The sequence below is a fragment of the Pimephales promelas genome, chromosome 20 (assembly GCF_988280905.1).
Source record: "Pimephales promelas chromosome 20, fPimPro1.hap1.1, whole genome shotgun sequence".
Lineage (NCBI taxonomy): Eukaryota > Metazoa > Chordata > Actinopteri > Cypriniformes > Leuciscidae > Pimephales > Pimephales promelas.
In genome coordinates this window covers 9,439,516-9,458,333 of record NC_142788.1, presented here as the reverse complement: position 1 = coordinate 9,458,333, position 18,818 = coordinate 9,439,516, and the positions used below count along the sequence as shown (strand labels likewise).

Here is an 18,818-nt window from a genome sequence, read left to right as displayed (position 1 = left end):
TTTGATGTGCGTGTCATTGTTGAGATGTCAAAGTGTGTGTTTAAGTACGTCGGGGACCGCTCTGCAAGAAGGCTCTGTTCTTCTGACGCCGTTTACTGAAAGTGCTCATTCATCGGTCGTCTTTTTTCATGTCAAACTTTTAGACAAACCAAGAAAAAAGTGTTTGCATTAGAACATGCAACTGCTTTCTGGCCTGATATCTTTTGCTTTTGCACTCATTATGATTTCACTTTGAACAGCTATAACTTTTAATCCCTTTACTGAAAACTCGGCAAAATTTAAATGCATGAAGGCCGATCGTTGCATTATTTCTTGTTTTTTTTTAATTATGGGATGTAAAGTTGCCTAGCAACCAGTACTTAAATCTCCAATATGTCATCTCAGCTGCCCCATTTGAGCTTTGGACTTCAGATTGCACATCTAATTCCCTCTTTTAATTCAGAATACACTTCCCTCAAAGTTCTGATTCTATTGGCATTTGATTTTTTTGATTTTTATTTAAACTGCTCATCCAGTGGATCTGAAATATTTTACATTAGCCATCTTGTTAAGAAAACGACATTCAATGAGCAATGTGATCAGTTCATTGCTTCTAATACTCACTAGATGTTTTAATGTTGTGCTTTTATTGCTTATTTTTCTTTGCACATGACAATCAGATACTCCCCACCATCATTTTATACATCGCAGGTCTTGTTTAACATTCAATTGAGATAAAACAGTTCATAGAGCGAAAAGCAAAGCAGTGTGAAAGCAGGGAGCAGCGCTGGACGTTTTGCAAGTATTAAATGCCTGTCCTGTCTCGCTCTGCAGCGATCGCCCATATGGGACAACAGGTGCCCTGGGGCGCGGAAAAAGTCTGTCACAGAGACAGTCTGTTTTTGCACTGGTTTTTGTTTGGTTCTGTTGGTTTCAACAGGAGTGGACATTGAGGCACTTCAGACAGGGACAAGTTAGAGACTGCTGTTATGTATATTGACATGGATAACACTCCTTTGAACATTCCTAAACACTAACTGGTGATTGGTTCATATTTTTTTGATGTACAATGTCTAAAAAGCCTACTGTGTTGACGCATTAAGATGCAGGACATCAGATATATTTCGAGTGCATATTATCACAATACATCAATGCACTGAGATATATACAATAATGGCAGAGAGTTTGTGAATATCATCAATTTTGACCCAGCTGAGGCTGTATTGAACCTGTTGTGTATTGCTCAGCCTGGTCTCATTGTTAATACGTAGGTATTTTACGTTTTTGCAAAGATAGAAAACGTACATTTTAGTACGTTTGGATAGATGCTGAAACGTATAATATAGACGTATCTGCAACATTTAAACGTAATTACGTTTTTACAGCTACAAAACGTAAATTATTTACGTATATTCTATATCATAAAGATATCTGTATAATTTCCCTTTTTACCATTTTATAGATAAATGTAAGACCCCGTAACCCTAATCCCAAACCTAAACGTACCCATTTTATACATAATATAAAAAAAGGATAAAACGTAATGGACAAATGGCAGTTTTATTAACAATATAGCATTAAAATATATTTTGAGCCACCAATCCTACTCCTACCCCTAAACCTACCCATAACAATTCCTTAAAACTACGTAACAAACTACAATTATGAAGAAAAACGTAACTAACAGACAAGTATAATCACAATAATTTATTCATTGCGAAAATGTCAAAACCGATACGAAAAGCCGTTCACATGATGAAGCGTTGTAGTCTTCTCTGGCAGTATTGTAATAGTTTTGTATGAAGTACAGAGCAGAAATTAAATTACTAATCAATGAAAATGTTAATCCGGCTTCGGTTCGCGCTTCTCCATTTCAAATGAACTAAACTAACCAACCGTCACAGTCCTTCATGTCGCAATCTGTGACGAAGCAGGGAAAGCCAATGAACGTTTGATATCACTGCCGTAAAACATGACGTAACGCTTCTCAAGGGCGCATTTTTTGAATTTGAATTCATCACCAGCGCGAGGTTTGACATGTACGGTCGCTGCTGAGAATGGAGACGATCACGACTGGATAAAAGGCTGAATTAGGAGTTTCTTGCAAACAACTATGGATTCTAAAGATTTGGATTACATCAAACTAATAAAATTGATGTCTTTTGTGAATTTTTGTTGTGTTTTAATGGAAGGAAAAGCTTTATGTGTCTCAAGGTAAATAAACGATTACAAAATGGTTGAACGAGTAACGTTAAAGAATGTATTTTTAAGGTTTTATAGTGTATTGTTTAACACCATGCAGGCAAAACTAGTATTATATCAATAAATGCGACTGAAAACTTCATTAATAAGACAGTGGAATGCAATAGAGTGAAAACATAATGCTACGATATTAATATGCATAAATTGTGATACGTACAAATGTGTACGTCCGTGGATTTGTTCATATGTAAATAAATTACGTTTTTGTGCTGTCAATACGTAAATATTTTACGTTTTAGTACTGTAAATACGTCAGTATTATACGTTTCTGTGCACACAAAACGTAATTATATATATACGTATGATAGAACGGCACTTTACGTACAAATACATACGTATTCTCATGAGATCACGTTGCATTGTTTGATTTTTTTACTTGCATGTCTTTTTCAAATCGAAACAACATTGGGCCCCATTGACATTCATTGAATAAACAAAAACGGTTGAAACATTTTTCAAAATATCTTCTTTTGTGTTTGTCAGTTACGATTCAGTTACGACGGGCTGTCGAATTATTTCTAATTCTCTAATAATTTGATGTCAGTATCATCCCAAGCCTCCGTTGCCAATTCCAAAACGTCATTTTAGAGCTTGTAACAGAGGCTTGAGCCTTGAAAACCTTGAAACCTTTTAGTCAGAAACAAGAACAGAGTGAGTGTGTGTGAACTAATGCAGTTATTAATGCAGTTATTAGGGAGAGAGAGACAGAGAGAAAGAGAGTTATCAAAAGTGTGTGTGAATTACCCGAGTCTGTACGTCTCTCAACTGTGTTCGGCAGTAGCGTCTCCACTAACAATGTCGTCATTGCTCACCTCGCTAGTGAGAAATGTCATGTAGCTTTTAAGTTGCTAAAATCTTCAGATCAGCGCTGACGACACGTTTCGGTGCGAGTGTGTGTCGGTACCGTATGTGTGTGCGTTTGAGTGGGAGAGAGAGAGAGTATGCTTTCCTTAAACAATAAATCGTGATTTTGATATGTTTTTTATCCCATTGTATACTATATTTATTTACTTGGTCAGTGTCATTGTGGGTTTTGGTTCTTTTGCTGTTGTCAGCTATAAGGACCTGTGAAATAACTGAAATCATTTGGCGAAGCTGAACTGTTACGCGGCCAAGACCTGCCTGGAACTACTTTAGACATGCGTTTCCCTGAAAAAAAAATAGCAGAACTTAATGTTTGTCAACGGATCAGATTCAATCATTCAACAGCCCTGTAGAATAATAATAATTCATATATTTTGTTTGACAGATTTAGTTTATAATATTTAAAAGTAATATTGCATATTTTTAGGCAGAATGTTTGAGCTAATAACAGTACTGTAAATCACATTATTTATGACAGTTGGTTCGTGTATCTTTGAAAAGCAGTGGCACTGAACTGTACTTCAAGGCATTATTTGGCAAATCCAACTACACTAAAGATCCAACCATTTCCATTCAGAGAAAAACTGAAAATGTCAACTCTACTAAAACCAGGTTAGCTCAACTGAAGATGTGTACAAGCACCAACCAGCTAAAACATCATCATACAACCAGCTCAAACCTCAAAGCTGTCAACCCATTCCCAGAAGCCAAGGGCCATATATTTTCATCTCTCTCAGGGCAATTTTCTACACAAACACAAATTAATGTTGAGCTCGGGCTGAGGGCTACAGACACATGTTTTCGCTTACTGGCCCGCCTCAACTTCCAGTGCTTTGGCCTTGAAACCTTTTAGTCAGAAACAAGAACAGTGAGTGTGTGAAAGATGCCTTCAAGCTCTGAAGTGTGTTGTGTTATCTGATTTTAGGGCCATAAATCTATTTGCAGCCCTTTTGACCAGTGATTTATATTTCAAGGGTCAAACAGGAAGAGTTAACACCTAAATCATGATGTCAAATATTACATACAGCTGGAACAAATTGTATATACATTTATCAATCATGTGACATAACCATGAAACACATTTGAGTTTAGTTCATTCGACATGCAATGCTGTTGGGAACCCATTTTATAAATAAATGTTGAAATTCAATTAGTGTAAAATTTGTCTTTTATCCATAAGTAAATAAGGAAGGAGGAGAAAACTATTTATTAATTAATTCATTCATTATTTGTCCATTTATTTATTTAGTTGGTTGGTTGGTTGGAACAGGGCAGTAGATAATTTACAGGAAGCAAAGTGGGAGACTTTTGGAGCCATGACCGAGTATTTGCTACATGGTGATCATATTGAGAAGAGAAGTTAGGATAGGGCTCACATTGCCTATACTGTTATATTCCGATCTTTTTCCCGCCACTTTGTTGCATCATTTCCTGTGCCCCTTCTCTGCTGTCAATAAAAATGGTGAAACACATCAGTGAAAAGTGAGCAGAGAGTTTAGAAGAAGGCCTTTTCAAGATCGGGCCTCAGACCTTGAGGGTTGTTTACGCACTTTTTGAATCCTAGCGAATTCAACTCTGGCAGCTTGCATCATTAAACGGCTCCAAGGGCTCTAATGTTCTCTCAGTTTAACCACCTAAGCTCTTCAATGAAACAGGGCGATAATGGTCTTTTCATCCTGGCAGTGGCGAACACTTTGAGCTTTATAATGTGGTAAGTTTGCAGGCTGATCCCTCAGGGGGTGCTAGCAGACAAACTGCATGGACAATCACTCACAGCTTTGATGCTTACGGTCCCGCTGCAAAGCAACACAGCAGGACACGAGTGGAGCAAAGTGCTGAGGAATAACAACACAGCTGAGGTGCTCCTTTGGATTTATAACGCTGGATGTGTACCCCCATCAACAGTCCATTACCAAAACCCAGAGTCTCCAATACTCGAAAGTTAACAAAGATATGAAACACATGGACAAATTTGGCGTACTCGCAGACTGTTCCTCAGAGAAAGTGAATAAAAAACTTTCTTCAAGTGAGGCTCCAAATGTCAACGGGGAATCTGGAATGGTGAGTTTTAATAAAAAAATAAAAAAAACTCCAGCTGACGAAGTCCAGTTTACAGAGACGTACGTGAGATTTCGGCATGGGTTCATGACCGAAGCAAGACACAGGTGAAAGTTATGTATTATGTCTGGTAGAAGCAGGAAGAAGGCTTAGAGCCTGACCGTAGATCTCAACTCATGGTACCCCAGTGGCCTGTTTACCTGCTTTGTGTGTCAGGACAGGTCATGGACAAGGCAATGGGGAGGGAGTCTGATCTTTTCAGAGCATTGGACAATTCAAACAGACTTAGGAATCTGCCACACTGATGTGCAATGTAGTGAGTGAGTGAGAGGGGTCAGGGTGTACAACATACCCTCCAGGCTGTAAGACAGACAGAGGTATGTTTACACCTGAGAGTGTTATGACCTTACTTGCCAAACCGAATCACATTCATTACACACGACAACAAACTGTTTCTCAATGTCTTTACTTTTTAAACTTCTCATAATGCTTATTTAAAGTGTGTTTACGCAATTAATGGAGGACACAACAACAACACATTCTTTCATACATTCCTAAGTTCCTCAATTCAAGTTCCGGATCGAAAGGCTGAATGGAAAGAAAAACAAATAAACAAAAAACAGGCCGTGGAGAATGTCTTGTCATTAACGCACGACTCCATTTGTGTACAAGCTAGTACACATGCGGAGTCGCAGACTCAACCTCACCCTCAAACAAACATGGGAGTGATTGTTCATTTCCTTCTCTTCCCATTACCTAACAGTGAAACGAGAGCAATTAGTGCCCTGTGAAGTCAGCCCGAAAATAGTCAGAGCCCATGCAGGATAAATAAACCCAGTGGACCTACCGCAGACTGCCTCATCTCCAGAACATCTTTAAATAGATCCAGAGCTGGAGGAGAAGACCCGAATGCTTCTACTCAGCGCACCATGAAGAACAAACTCCTTGTGGGACCCCCACAAATATTGTGTAGGATTGCAGAGATGTAGACCTTGGTCACATCATCAACTACTGATTGTACTATCAACAATGTAGGAGACTGCCTTCCCTTCTGGCTCATTAAATAATCCATCTTTAAAATTAAGACGTGGCATTTCTCCTTCTCTTTTTTTCTGTAGAAAAGAAGGAATGAAATAAAGTGGTTCACCTAAACTCCTAGTATTTTTGCAATGTATGCATCCACATACTGTACAATTTCAGAAGATTCTCAAACTATGCACAGATAATTTTGCCATAAGTACGCCATTTCAATATACTCAAACATTCTGATGGTAATGTTTCAGGTGACTTTAAAAAATGGCCTCATTGTCTCTTAGGAAGAATATCTGTGACAAAGTTTATCCTAAAGTGAGAATTCTCCTGAACAATGGAAGAGAAACCTCTGAGAAATAGATTTATTGTGTGGGTTCTGTTGAGGGAATATCTATCGAATGAGTGGTTAATTGTGGGTTCTGTCCTTTTCAGTGGCAGAGGTTCATAAATCAGCCCCTGGGCAAACTTGACAATCCATCGTAGACCTCTGTAGGGGTCCGTGTGGGGGTCTCTTAACCTGTGGTTAAGTCCTTCGCCACATTTCACCATCGGCTCTTTGGATCTGACAGAAGCTATAAACTTTGCTTTTGAGGTGACAAGTTCTCACCCCCTCAACACCACTGGAAACCTTAAGGGAGGACAAAGGCTGGGAAAGAAGAGACCCAGAATACTGATCGTTAAGTGGAAGTGGTTGATACAGGAGCTCAGATTTCAGATTCATGATCTTAACCATAGAGGAGAAACTTCCCATCTAGAGATGCTTGGGATCCACACATGGGAGAAGCCGTCCACTCAAAAAAGGGGCAAATTAAACCTTCTGAGTTTCCAAATAGATTACTTTACATGCATACAGCTTACAGCTTACACAGTCCCCCCCTAATGCTTTTTTAATGAGTTTGCTTACATTTGCTGCATTGAGAATATACAACTCATCCCAGATTGCAATATGTGGACCAGGAAGGATCTCTATAGCCAGACTCAAATCAGGAATTTTAAACTGAGATGTTTCCTTATCTGAGCTATTTAGGGCCGTGCCTTGCATCAGGAAAGATTACCGGCTGAATCCTGGTTACTATCTATGTATCAGGCTTATATGAGAAGGTTTCCTCGCTAAATTAGGAAAGGGGAATCAATTGACCTGCTCCCCCCTTCCCACACAGTGTCTGGAAACATTTTGTAATGAGACAACAATGCAAGTTGGAATTAGACTTTTTATGCTTTTTGGAGCGACCCAAGTTAGGACATTTCTAAAGGACGAGTAGTAAAATATGATCAAACGCTTGCTCAAAAGGGAGCCATGAGGTGTGGATGACGTGCCAGAGTAGCATCACTTCTATTATCTATTAGTTCCCCAAGCAGCCAAGTACACTCATACCTCACAGGCACGTGTTGAAATGCAGGTGACGTCCTTAAACTACGAGAAATCTACACTTCAGCAACCTCGTAAATAAGACCTTTGAACATCACAACTTTGTTTGATGCTATGTTGGGTTGTGCCCAAGAAAACCAAGCTTGCATTTTAAGAGTAACTGGGGAAAAAAATGACTGAAATCAAAGTTATTTTTTGTAATAAAGTAAACTTAAAATTACAGCTCAGAATTCTTACCCAAATCGATGGAAGAGGTCTGCTTGGATGTGTGCCAAAAAGTTCTAGTTGAAGGTCGTGTCTCCAAACTGACCAACCAGTAAAGCTGATAAATGAATGTGATCAGTTTTCCAATAATGCCATTGAGAAACTCTATTCCAGCCAAGAACCCTGCGGTCTATGCAGGTACAATCCTTTATAACTAAAACCACTGCATGTTCTCACTTGCCAAACTGCTGGCGAACATCAAAGGTATAGGCGAAAAGGCATTACAGATGATTTGCCACTTTGAATGTGGACAGTTGTTCTGCTTTGAGACTTAAGAAAAGCAAAAGCATTCCCAGCATATCTGATAAAAAAATAAATGAAAAGAATACGAGCTGATGTAGAGGTCACCATCTGAAATTTATGTTTCAATGTCTTCCACTGGCTTTGACATGCAGATTAGGTTTCCCAACTCATGCACAGCAGGGAAACAAAAGCAAATGTCAATGAAAAAAAAAAGCTTTGAACAATCTTTATCTGTTATGTCTCGCAAAGTCCAGCTTGTGCATCTTTTTTGGAGGTTGCGGTCAGGGCCGGGAGCTCCAGGGGCAGGGTGAACTCCAGCCAGTGAAGAGGATAGACAGAGAGGGCGTTTCCTCCGCCCGACCTGCAGCTGCCTCAGCTGCTCGCCACTGGGGACAACAGGAAATTTATTGCAATAATCATCTCTCTAGGCAACACATTAAATTGCGCACTTCTGCTTTGAAAAGGTTCTCTTTGATACTTGATTAGAGAGTGAAGTTTTCAGGAGGTGGCAAATAGTCTTAACATGTAGAGAGATGTTGGATGTTTTGCCTCTTTTGGTGTTAATGTGGTTGATTGATTATTTTACTATATATGAAGGTAGTAATTGTTTAGTTTGCATATTTGAGAGGCAGTGTTGTAGTACTCGAGACTCGGACTCGTCTCGGACTCGGTCTCGAGACCATATTTTAATGGTCTTGGTCTTGTCATGGACTCGTGTCCATTTGGACTCGGAATTGACTCGTACTCGAACATTTTTTTTTTTAAGGACTCGGAATTATTCCCGAGTCCATTCGAGTTCAATTCAAAATATTTTTCATGATTATTAATGTATGTTAATAAAATATTTCTTTAAATTGATTGACACGCCCAGTGATTGGTGATTTTCTAGTGCGCAACTGCGCATGACAAATTGTAATAAAATTACTTTTAACACCACCTACTATGTGGCCTTTTTACCCAAAACTGATCATATTTTTTAAACTCTAAGTAAATTCAGTAAAAAAAAAAAAGGATTTCTCTAAGTAAATAAAAGTAAATTCGGTAATCAACCCTCACTGGTCTCGGTCTCGACTCGGACTCGACCGTCTCTGGTCTCGGACTCGACTCGGACTCGACTCTCTATGGACTCGGTCTTGACTCGGACTCGACTCTGTCTCTCAACACTGTTGAGAGGCGATCACTTTTTTAAGAAACCATTTTACGAGTAAGTACCCATAGATTGGCTCTTACGTGTATGTCAGCATCATGATTCCTTTAGATTCGACCTCCATCTCTCTGTATCTCTCCCAGAAGCTGGTCGGAGTGGTTTAGTGTAAACTTGTATGTCAAAATAAAGAATTCTTGTTTGTAAAAGACTACAGATTCGGCCTTGTAATGATTTATCGGGCGTTCCAGATGAATGGCGAGTGGAACATGTTGAATGCATCATAAAAATGAAAACATGTGTGATTTACTAAACTCTCTTCGCAGCACAAATGTCATATGTAGACTGAAATGAGTTCTGGACTATATCTGAAACGTGACTTTATGAACATATATTTGGAACACCAGGCTTGAGATATTCTGAAGTCCAGGATAGAATTGCACGCAAATTTTGATATTATGATTAAATAGAATGTCCATTACCGGCACTACACACAAAAATGATGCAAAGATGCTGCATGTGTCCTAGTGATGTATGTCTCGAGACCGGTCTTGGTCTTTTACGTGGTCTCGGTCTTGTCACGGCCTTGACGGTCTTTGGTCTTGGTCTCGGACCTCTCGGTCTCGTCTATGTCTCGCTGTCTCAGACCGACATAGTGGTCGGGGGATTTAGCAAGACAATGCTACAATATTCACGCCGATATCCGCAACGGATTGAAGCGCGTATCCGAGTGAAGGCAGTGCGGTGTGCGCGAGCCACACGAGAAAACACTGATCGCAGCGGCAACAAGCACTTTAATCACTTGATTTAAAAAACACATATCATGTACAGTTTTTGATGTATTAATATTTATTAAAACACATATCGGTGACATGATGGGTTTTAACTTCGTTCAGGAGATTTTGGGTAACTGCATAACAGATGACCATAGCGACTAACTAACTAACCATAGCGACAAACCAACTGACTTTCAGATCCTGCGCTTAAGCTTATATTTTCGTTTTTAAAAATATTTATGTATTTAAAAGTTGCAAAACAAAATCTTACAAGTTATTGCTTAGCTTCAACAACACTAGTCTGTTTTTTGGTCTCGACTTGTTCTGGCTTGGTCTTGGTCTTGATTTAGGCAGTCTTGACTACAAGTCTAATGTGTTCCCATAGCGCACCTATCCAGTCATGGCATTAATGTGGGTTGAATTGACCCTTCGCTAAGCCCCGCCCTCCCTAGTTACTGTTGCTACGCATGTCAAGCTTTCATGCCTGGCACGTCTATTTCAGCATGTATGCACCGGTGTCACACATTCCCAAGGAGATATTACTCATTTTTGGTGAACATGTGAAATATCTGAGAGAGCCAGACTAAAGGGACTAGAATAATTTATAGAATAACTTCATAAAAATTGAAGCTAAAGCCTATCATCCCAGCGCAAGCAGCCGCCGCCTCAACTGGGAAACACAAATTGAGGAACAGCTGTGTTCGTGCACAGTAGGGTAAGTGATTGTGAAAATAATCTAATATTTATAAATCAAACTGCTTCTCCATAAATCTTGTGGAATAACACTAACACCTGGAGAGCCGCGATGGGATTAAATTAAAGTTACTCAGTCAGAAGTTGGCCGCGACGAAAAAATGTGTCAGTGAGCCTCCATCTTCTTTAATCGTTTTATTCTACGTTAAAATATATGCATTTTGAACAAAGAACCGTCATTATTTCCAAGCAAGGTGTTTTTGTTGCGAATGGGGTCTCCCACTGCTTGATCCATGCCCATCATTTCTCCCCTTGCCTTTAAGATTTTCGGGAAGGAAAAAAAATCCACTCCCCCATCCAAACTTTGAGGATACCGGGTGTCATTTTTTGCACAATTCATACAAACAACGCTTTGCCATTTTTCCCTCATTCGAAAGAACCAGACTTCCCGTGCCTAGTTATGGTTGCTAAACCATGATTTGCCAGTGGCGGTTTTCGGGCGTGGTTTAGTGAAGGGTCAATTCGGCTTATAGTTCCACCCTCCATGTGTAAAAGATCATACGCATTTACAAACATATCTCAATCAGTGACATTGACATTCCCAGTGAGATTCTAGAGCAGGGGTGGGCAACTCTGAACTCTGAGGTCCACCGTCCAATTCAATTCAATTCAATTCCAAAAACTGTATTTATCCCCATAGGGCAATTCAGTTTTAGGCTACCAGTCGTTTTAAACAAGGCAAGAAAACAACTGTCAATCAAGCATCCAGAAACACTGTCAATGACATCCTATTGCATTTGGGCACCATAGTGAATACACCGATCTTAATACGTGAACTAAGCAGGGACCCAAGTTCAAGAAGATAAATACAGAAATATATAATAATAAGTTAATAAATACGTACAAGGTTTATGATTCCTGGCACATGATTAGTTGCCAGTGTTAGCAGTATTTAAAAGCCCGATGACAGAAGGAATAAAATAATTAGCATATCTGTTAGTCCTGCAGAATTTAGCTTCAACCCAACCCAAACACACCAGATCAAACTAATCAAGGTCTTTAGGACTACCAGACAGTAACAGGTAGGTGAGTTTGATCTGGGTTGGACCTAAACCCTACAGGACAGTGGACTCAAGGGCCCTATTCTGGAGACTAAGGCCCCGTGCACACTACTGAGCTTTCGCTTAAAAACGGGGACCTTTTGCCATGTTTGCGCCTCCCGTCCAGACTAAAATGGGAAAAATGAAGACCCGGAGAAGTTTAGAAACGCTGCAGCTCAGTTTTGCGTTTTGAATCTCCAAAAGGCTTTTTAGTGAAGACGGGACAAAACGGAGGAGTTTAGAAACGATGACGCAGAGGCTGACGCTCGGCTCTATGATTGGGTGTCATCAGTTATGACGTGTCCTTCCCTAATTCGTCAGCCACCGTTTACATCGGCACGCACATGCCCAGTGTTGGTGAATGGTCACGTGATCCGTGTTTTCAGTCGTTTTAATGTAGACAGAGATAAATTCTAATACGCAGATAAAACGCCGGTGTAGACGGAGATCGTATTCGTTTTAATTCTCCGTTTTTAAACGAAAACACAGTAGTGTGGACGGGGCCTAAATGGACTACAGTGAATTTTGCTGTGCGAAAAGACCTGCAGGATATCAGTTTCAAGACTTCTCAGAAAGTTATGACATGGACCTGCATGTTCTGAGACATTTGAGGCCTAATTGAGCTGAACGAAATAGAGAATGATGCTAAGTTATGTAAAACTATACATTTTGTGGCTAGAAGCTTCATCTCAGTTAACTGTCACTTGCCATATACGGGCAATCTAAATTTACTTCACTATATACTATTAAGTCCAAATCTAGTCATGACAAACTTTATATCGTTGGAAAGGTCTAAGACTCCTAAAAAGATATTTTAAGCGCTGTTTATTTCTTACAAATTATGAATGAACAACAGTAATATATGAATTTATGACAAGAGCGCGCCTCAAAAAAATCAACGTCATTACAGTCACAAAAAGTCGACGCACACACTTTTATTAATTGAAACTTTGGTTTTTAGTGCTAAAAGTTCATAATAAAACATAATTAGTATTTTTCAATGAAAAAAAAAATAAACTTGTATTTTAAAAAGTAAGGTAAGAAGTCCTCTAAAAAGTTCAATATATTATATATATAAATATAATTTTTTTTATTATTATTATATCACATATTTTAGTAGTTATCATAAATTAGGTATCATTTGAAAGCTTACAAACTCCGAATTCATCCTGTGAAACCCGTTTTGAAATTGGACGTTGCATTACCATAGAAACCATTTTTATTAGGCCCCTCCCCTTTTGGGCATTATCTTTCATAATTTATTATCAAAACCTTTTCTAATCTTGACAAAACACATATTGTCAGAAAGGTCTGAGTCTCAAGGTTCCATGTTTAGTGAAATAAGTGATATTTGTATAGAAAACTATTAATTTGTTATGGCAAAATGCATACAATTAAATTCAATGGAATTCAATGGCACCCGGTTGCTATTTTTGGTATAACGCCTAAACAAAATCTCATAGGAACTTCAAAATTTGTGATATCAACTTTAAATTTGGAACACAACTTGGTTAGATATATAGCTTTCATTTTATAGTAATTTTATAGTAAAAAATATTTTGTAATAAATTATATTTGATTTACTGTAAATTATAACTTTTTCATACTTTAATTTTTTTGAAGTGCTTTCACTTCAGTAATAATCTTCTGATTGTTTTCTTTGAAACAAGACCAAACTTGGGTATATTTTCCAAAGCATTCTTGAATTACAACCATTTAAGTTTGGATAGTGCATTTTAATGTCAATGATCAAAAAGGGGGGTGACAGGTAAAGGGTAATCAAACTGTTCTCTGTGACAGTCTCGACAGAAGGTAAATCCTCACATCAGTCCTGAAATGCAATCTCATGGATACCTTTTAATTCCACGTGCAAAAGGTGAAACTCTCAGATATTTGTGGCTCTACCACAAAGGGAGTAAGACGCTCATGTCTTTCTGTCTTCATCTCTCGTTTTCTCCCTTCACGACCGCAAATTGCTGTCATTATGTGACGCATTGCAGTGGTGATGGCTAACCAGAGTCTGGCCTGTGGAGAAAACCACGACAAGCGAATTAAGAGCTGAGGGAAATTGAGGGCCTATGTGTGTGTGTGTGTGTGTGTGGACCACCCAGACTCTCGTAACCAGAGGGTGAGACCACATGCAGCAGCGACTCTGTTCTGCCGCCCGCATCTTGGTTCCTCACTTTCAGTCTATATATAGATCTATTTGTTTCTCCTTTGTCTCCTTCTCAATCACTCTTTCTGCTTCATTCTCTCGGTCTCACTCTCTTATTATGGCTGTATAAATTGAAGCCAAACCCTGGAATCTGAAATCAACATATTGACTGAAATCAACATATGTTGAATTCAGTGGGCACTTCACAGCATACACTGCCGTTTTCCCCGGGTATCTCCCGTTTTTTTAGCCCTATCTCCCGGACCTATGCCGGTTTGTTATTTCTCTCTCGTAAACAATCCCGTAATTTGCATGGCCCAAACTCCCTTATGAATAATCGGACCAATATGTTTGTCTAATGCTGACCAGTTGCCAGATCTTGTATTAAAGGGATGCTCCACTTTTTTTAGAAATAGGCTTATTTTACCACTCCCCCAGAGTTAAAAATGTGGCTTTTACCGTTTTCGAATCCATTCAGACGATTTTCTGATATTTAGAAGAATATCAGTAACCAGAGAGTTTCTGGTCTCATTGACTTCCATATATATTTTTTTTTTCCTACTATGGAAGTCAATGAGACCAGAAACTGTCTGGCAACTGGGGTATAGGTTTTGGAAATAGGCTCATTTTACAACTCCCACAAAGTTAAACAGTTGAGTTGTACCGTTTTCGAATCCATTCAGCTATTTAGAAGTATATCACTTACCAGACAGTTTCTGGTCTCATTGACTTCCATAGTAGGAAAAAAATATACTATGGAAGTCAATGAGACCAGAAACTCTCTGGTTACTGATATACTTCTAAATATCAGAAAATCGACTGAATGGATTCGAAAACGGTAAAACTCAACTGTTTAACTCTGTGGGAGTTGTAAAATGAGCCTATTTCCAAAAAAAAGTGGAATATCCCTTTAAATGCATTATTCACAAACACCATATACAATTTCAACCCGTTTGTCATCTCAACATGGCACCCCAGTTGCGCAGTCGCGGAAAGCTCAACCCGAAAGCGAGCGAGCAAATACCATCAACCACACTATAATGTCCAATAATGTCCATAACTTTCCTGTGCTTATTTCTCACTGCGTGTCTGATGTAAATCCTGACAGTAGTTTTCTTAATGCCAAAAGTGCTGGTGCAAACTGTTCTGGCCCATGGTAGGGCTCTCAGTTGCGTTTCTTCTTCATCTCAGATGTTTCTTCTAAAAGAAATAAAAACAGACATAAAAAATTGACTCAAATGAGACTGACATAAAGTAAGTGTATAGTCCCTGAGAGTGCTATATCAAGTGGCAAAGTCGGAAATGTTCGCGTGTCTTGGCCCAACACAGTCTCCCTTCTCTCAAAGACTTCCTCGAAACACTAATCTCTTCCTCTTAGCTTCCCCCTTAGCCGTATTGCATTCCTCTCCATAAGACAAAAATGGTTTCCATGCGGATTGCCCATTATGTCAGTGGAGCGATGGTTATCGGTCCTGACCCAGGTCAAGCCACACTGTAAACAGAAGTGTGTTCAGAGGCGGGCAGCAGAAGAGAGAGGAGCCACGCTGAAGCCAGACGACGGGACATGCCCACTATCAGCCCCAGCATCAGGCTGCTGGCTCCAGACTGCTCCCTCTCAAACTCCTGGCAGACCTGGAGCCCCCCATCTTACCAGGGAGGGGTGGGTGTTGGCTTGAGGCTATAGAATCCACGATGCGTGATGGATAAAAACGACACGCGTAGACGCAAAGAACCTGTTAATTAGCCCTTTGAAGATAACACTCACCAATGAAAAGCAATGCTAATGCTAATGCTAATTGTTTTGCATGTTACGTCCGGATTCTCTACAAGCTCTAACACAAGCTCAAGACAAATTCACATTTTATTCTGCGGCATAAAATAATTTAGTAATACCCCCTTGTGTTTTTTATACGTTTAAAAAGGCGCTTGATCACAAGTGTCTAAATGGAACTACAGAGATTGTGTGTGACATTAAATGTCATCATGCTGAACAGGTTAGCTCATCTCAGTAGTCCACGTTTACAGTCTTTATAATCGAACTTAAAACTTCAAACTTGTAGATTTGAAGTAAACACTGAAAGAGCTGCTAGAAGCTTGACGGAAATTTACGGCTTTCCGTGTTTTTACTGTTAGACGGTAGGGGGCGCTTTTATACATCTTCTGGAAGAGTTCAGAATCTCCTGATCAAAACACGTGAGAAGAAGATGCAGAAACAAACGATAGCATATCAGAGCAGATGTTTGACATAAACACAATTTTCTCAGCTTTTTTCTCAACATTTTTTTTTTTAATGAAATTTACCTACATTCAAGTGTTGAAAAGAATGCATTAAGCTAGAATAAAACTTTTGTTTGTTTGTTAAATCAGAAGCTCTGTTCTTTGATCAAGTGATCAAAAATGCAGGTGGTGGCTGGCAACTTTTTTCAAAAACGCTGCTGGGGATTTGAAAGGGATAGTTCACTTTGAAATTGATTTTTTTATATATGTTTTAGCTTACCTCAAGGGCATCCAAGATGTACTGTAGGTGTCTTTCTTGTTGTGTCGTTCTTGTCTGTCCGTCATATAACGGAGGTCTATGGCCACCACCTCAAAGAGCATGCACAGAGAAGTCCAGATTAACCCTCTGGGCTTCTTCGGTCAAAAATGACCTAAAACTGTTACGTTTTGAAATGTTTAATTTTTTTGCTTGATCGGATCGGGCTGAAACTTGGTGACTTTTGTTGTATTACCTATATGAACACACAAAAAAATCAAGGAGATGATTCTGATTTGTTAAAGGGTCGTAAAAAAAAAAGTCACACTTAGCTTCCTCCCGGTCAAAAATGACCGACATAGGAAATGAATGGGAAATACGAAAAAATAGGAAAACTCAGAGAAACTTTTGGTGGTACAAGCTACAGATCAGCAACTGTGCAGAAAAAAAGTGTACAGCAATGAAGGGGTGACACTCTAGAACATCAAGAGTGCAAATAAGACCACCCCCCCACACACACACACGCACACACAAACACACACACATACACAGATAAACTGGCAAGACTGCACCAGCAAATTTGTAGAATATGAAAAATAAAATCAATAAATGAGAAAAAAATCTTGCTCAAATGCGCACTCACACACACACGCACACAGACATGAGAAATCATGTCTAAACCAACAAAAAGAATCAAAAAAATTCCTTTCTATGTATTTGAATAGGAAGCTATAGGCAGCCTACAGGCTGTACAGGACATTGCACACATGTAACTATTTTTTAAAGCCACTAGGTGGCGCTCTTCTACTTGAATTATTATTATTTTTATTAGCTGACACTCTATTTTGATGTGAAATGTTGTATTTATTGAAAAAAAAAATATATATAAAATAAAAATATGTATATTAATTCTAATGGAAAAAATAGCTCATAAAAATTATATAATTAATGCAAAGTACCATAAAAAATTCTAAAAATTCTAAATAATAATCATAAAATATTATAGAACAAAAATATATTTTAATGGTTATCCTGGGAAGAAGGAAAGTAAAATTTTAAGGCTTCGTCCGTTTTTGACCGGGAGGAAGCTAAGTGTAACCCATTTACGAAGAAGCCCAGAGGGTTAAACATGATTTAACGTGTAAATGTGTAATGTACACATTGATGGCCTAAGACACGAAACAAGTAGTTTGTGTGAGAAAATGAACAGTATTTATTTCGTTTTTACCTCTTGTAACCACGTCCAAGTGATCTGAGTGCGTGGACGCTTTTGTCTGCGCAAGCGCCGGAAAGCCCCGGAAGTGATCTCTCGCACGTGTACGTCACTCATTGTTTACACAGAGATTTTGGAAGCGTTACCTTTCACTATGATGATCTAAACATATTTAGATATACAGGAAATCAAGACAATTTCGATGTATCAACAGACGACGTTGAATTTTTTTTCGCAACCTCGCGAGAGATCACTTCCGGCGCTTTCCAGGGCTTGCGCAGACCCCGACCTCAGATCAGTTGGACGTGGCTGTGGTTACAAGAAGTAAAAACAATATAAATTCTGTTCGTTTTCTCACACAAACCGCTCGTTTCATGTCTTAGGCCATCAATTTGTACTTACATTTATGAGTCATTAAATCATGTTTAATTTGGACTTCTCTGTGCATGCTCTTTGAGGTGGACCCAGGATAGACCCCATAAACTTCCATTATATGACTGAACAACAAGAACGGTTTGATCTAAAAATATCAAAATTGAAACTAATGCGGAAACAAAGACACCTACATCTTGGATGTCCTTGAGGTGAGCTAAAACATATCAAAAATTAATTTCAACGTGAACTATCCCTTTAATGACGGTGAAGCTCAAGTCATGGGACCATGGTGTTGTTTGTTTGTGTTTAGTTTTTTACTTCTAGCAATTTAATTAAGGCTTCAAAAGTTCTATTCATTTCTAAAGATTCTCTCAATGAGCAAAACTTTTGTTGTGTATAGTGTATAGTGTATATACACAGTGTATAGTTTCTGCAATAATCTTAAAGCCAATGGAAAAATCCTATTGTTTTTTTTTTGTTTTTGTTTTTCTGTTGAATGAACCAGATGATGCTAGCTTCCAAGTTGGCATCTGAGGCTTTTTCTTCATCGGGATATCAGGACAGTTTTATCTTATTTTAATTTGTTTGTTTGTTTGTTTGTTTGTTTTTTACTTTATGCCCCTCAAAAAAAAAATATCTACCCTAAATGAATTTTAATTCAGAGTTTAATTCAGAGATTAAAACTTTAAAGTATTTAAGTCCTTGTGTGTTTGAATTGCATTTTTTTTTAAATATCGTCATTTCATTGGTCAATCAAATATATTGTTTTTGTTTGCTTTATATTGTAATGACATTTGAAAGATTGGTTGTTACTTTGG

General features: G+C 38.7%; 1 protein-coding gene and 1 long non-coding RNA gene across 2 annotated transcripts in view; one reads left to right on the top strand and one right to left on the bottom strand.

Annotated features, from left to right (window-relative positions):
• Positions 1–18,818, top strand: part of lgr6 (leucine-rich repeat containing G protein-coupled receptor 6) — a 129,822-nt gene that overhangs the window by 2,643 nt on the left and 108,361 nt on the right. The window lies entirely within an intron of this gene.
• LOC120491879 (uncharacterized) overlaps positions 8,186–18,818 on the bottom strand; it is a 119,537-nt gene continuing 108,904 nt past the window's right edge. The window contains exon 3 of the long non-coding RNA XR_005625348.2: positions 8,186–8,457. This is a non-coding gene — a long non-coding RNA (uncharacterized LOC120491879). The remainder of the gene's footprint in view (positions 8,458–18,818) is intronic.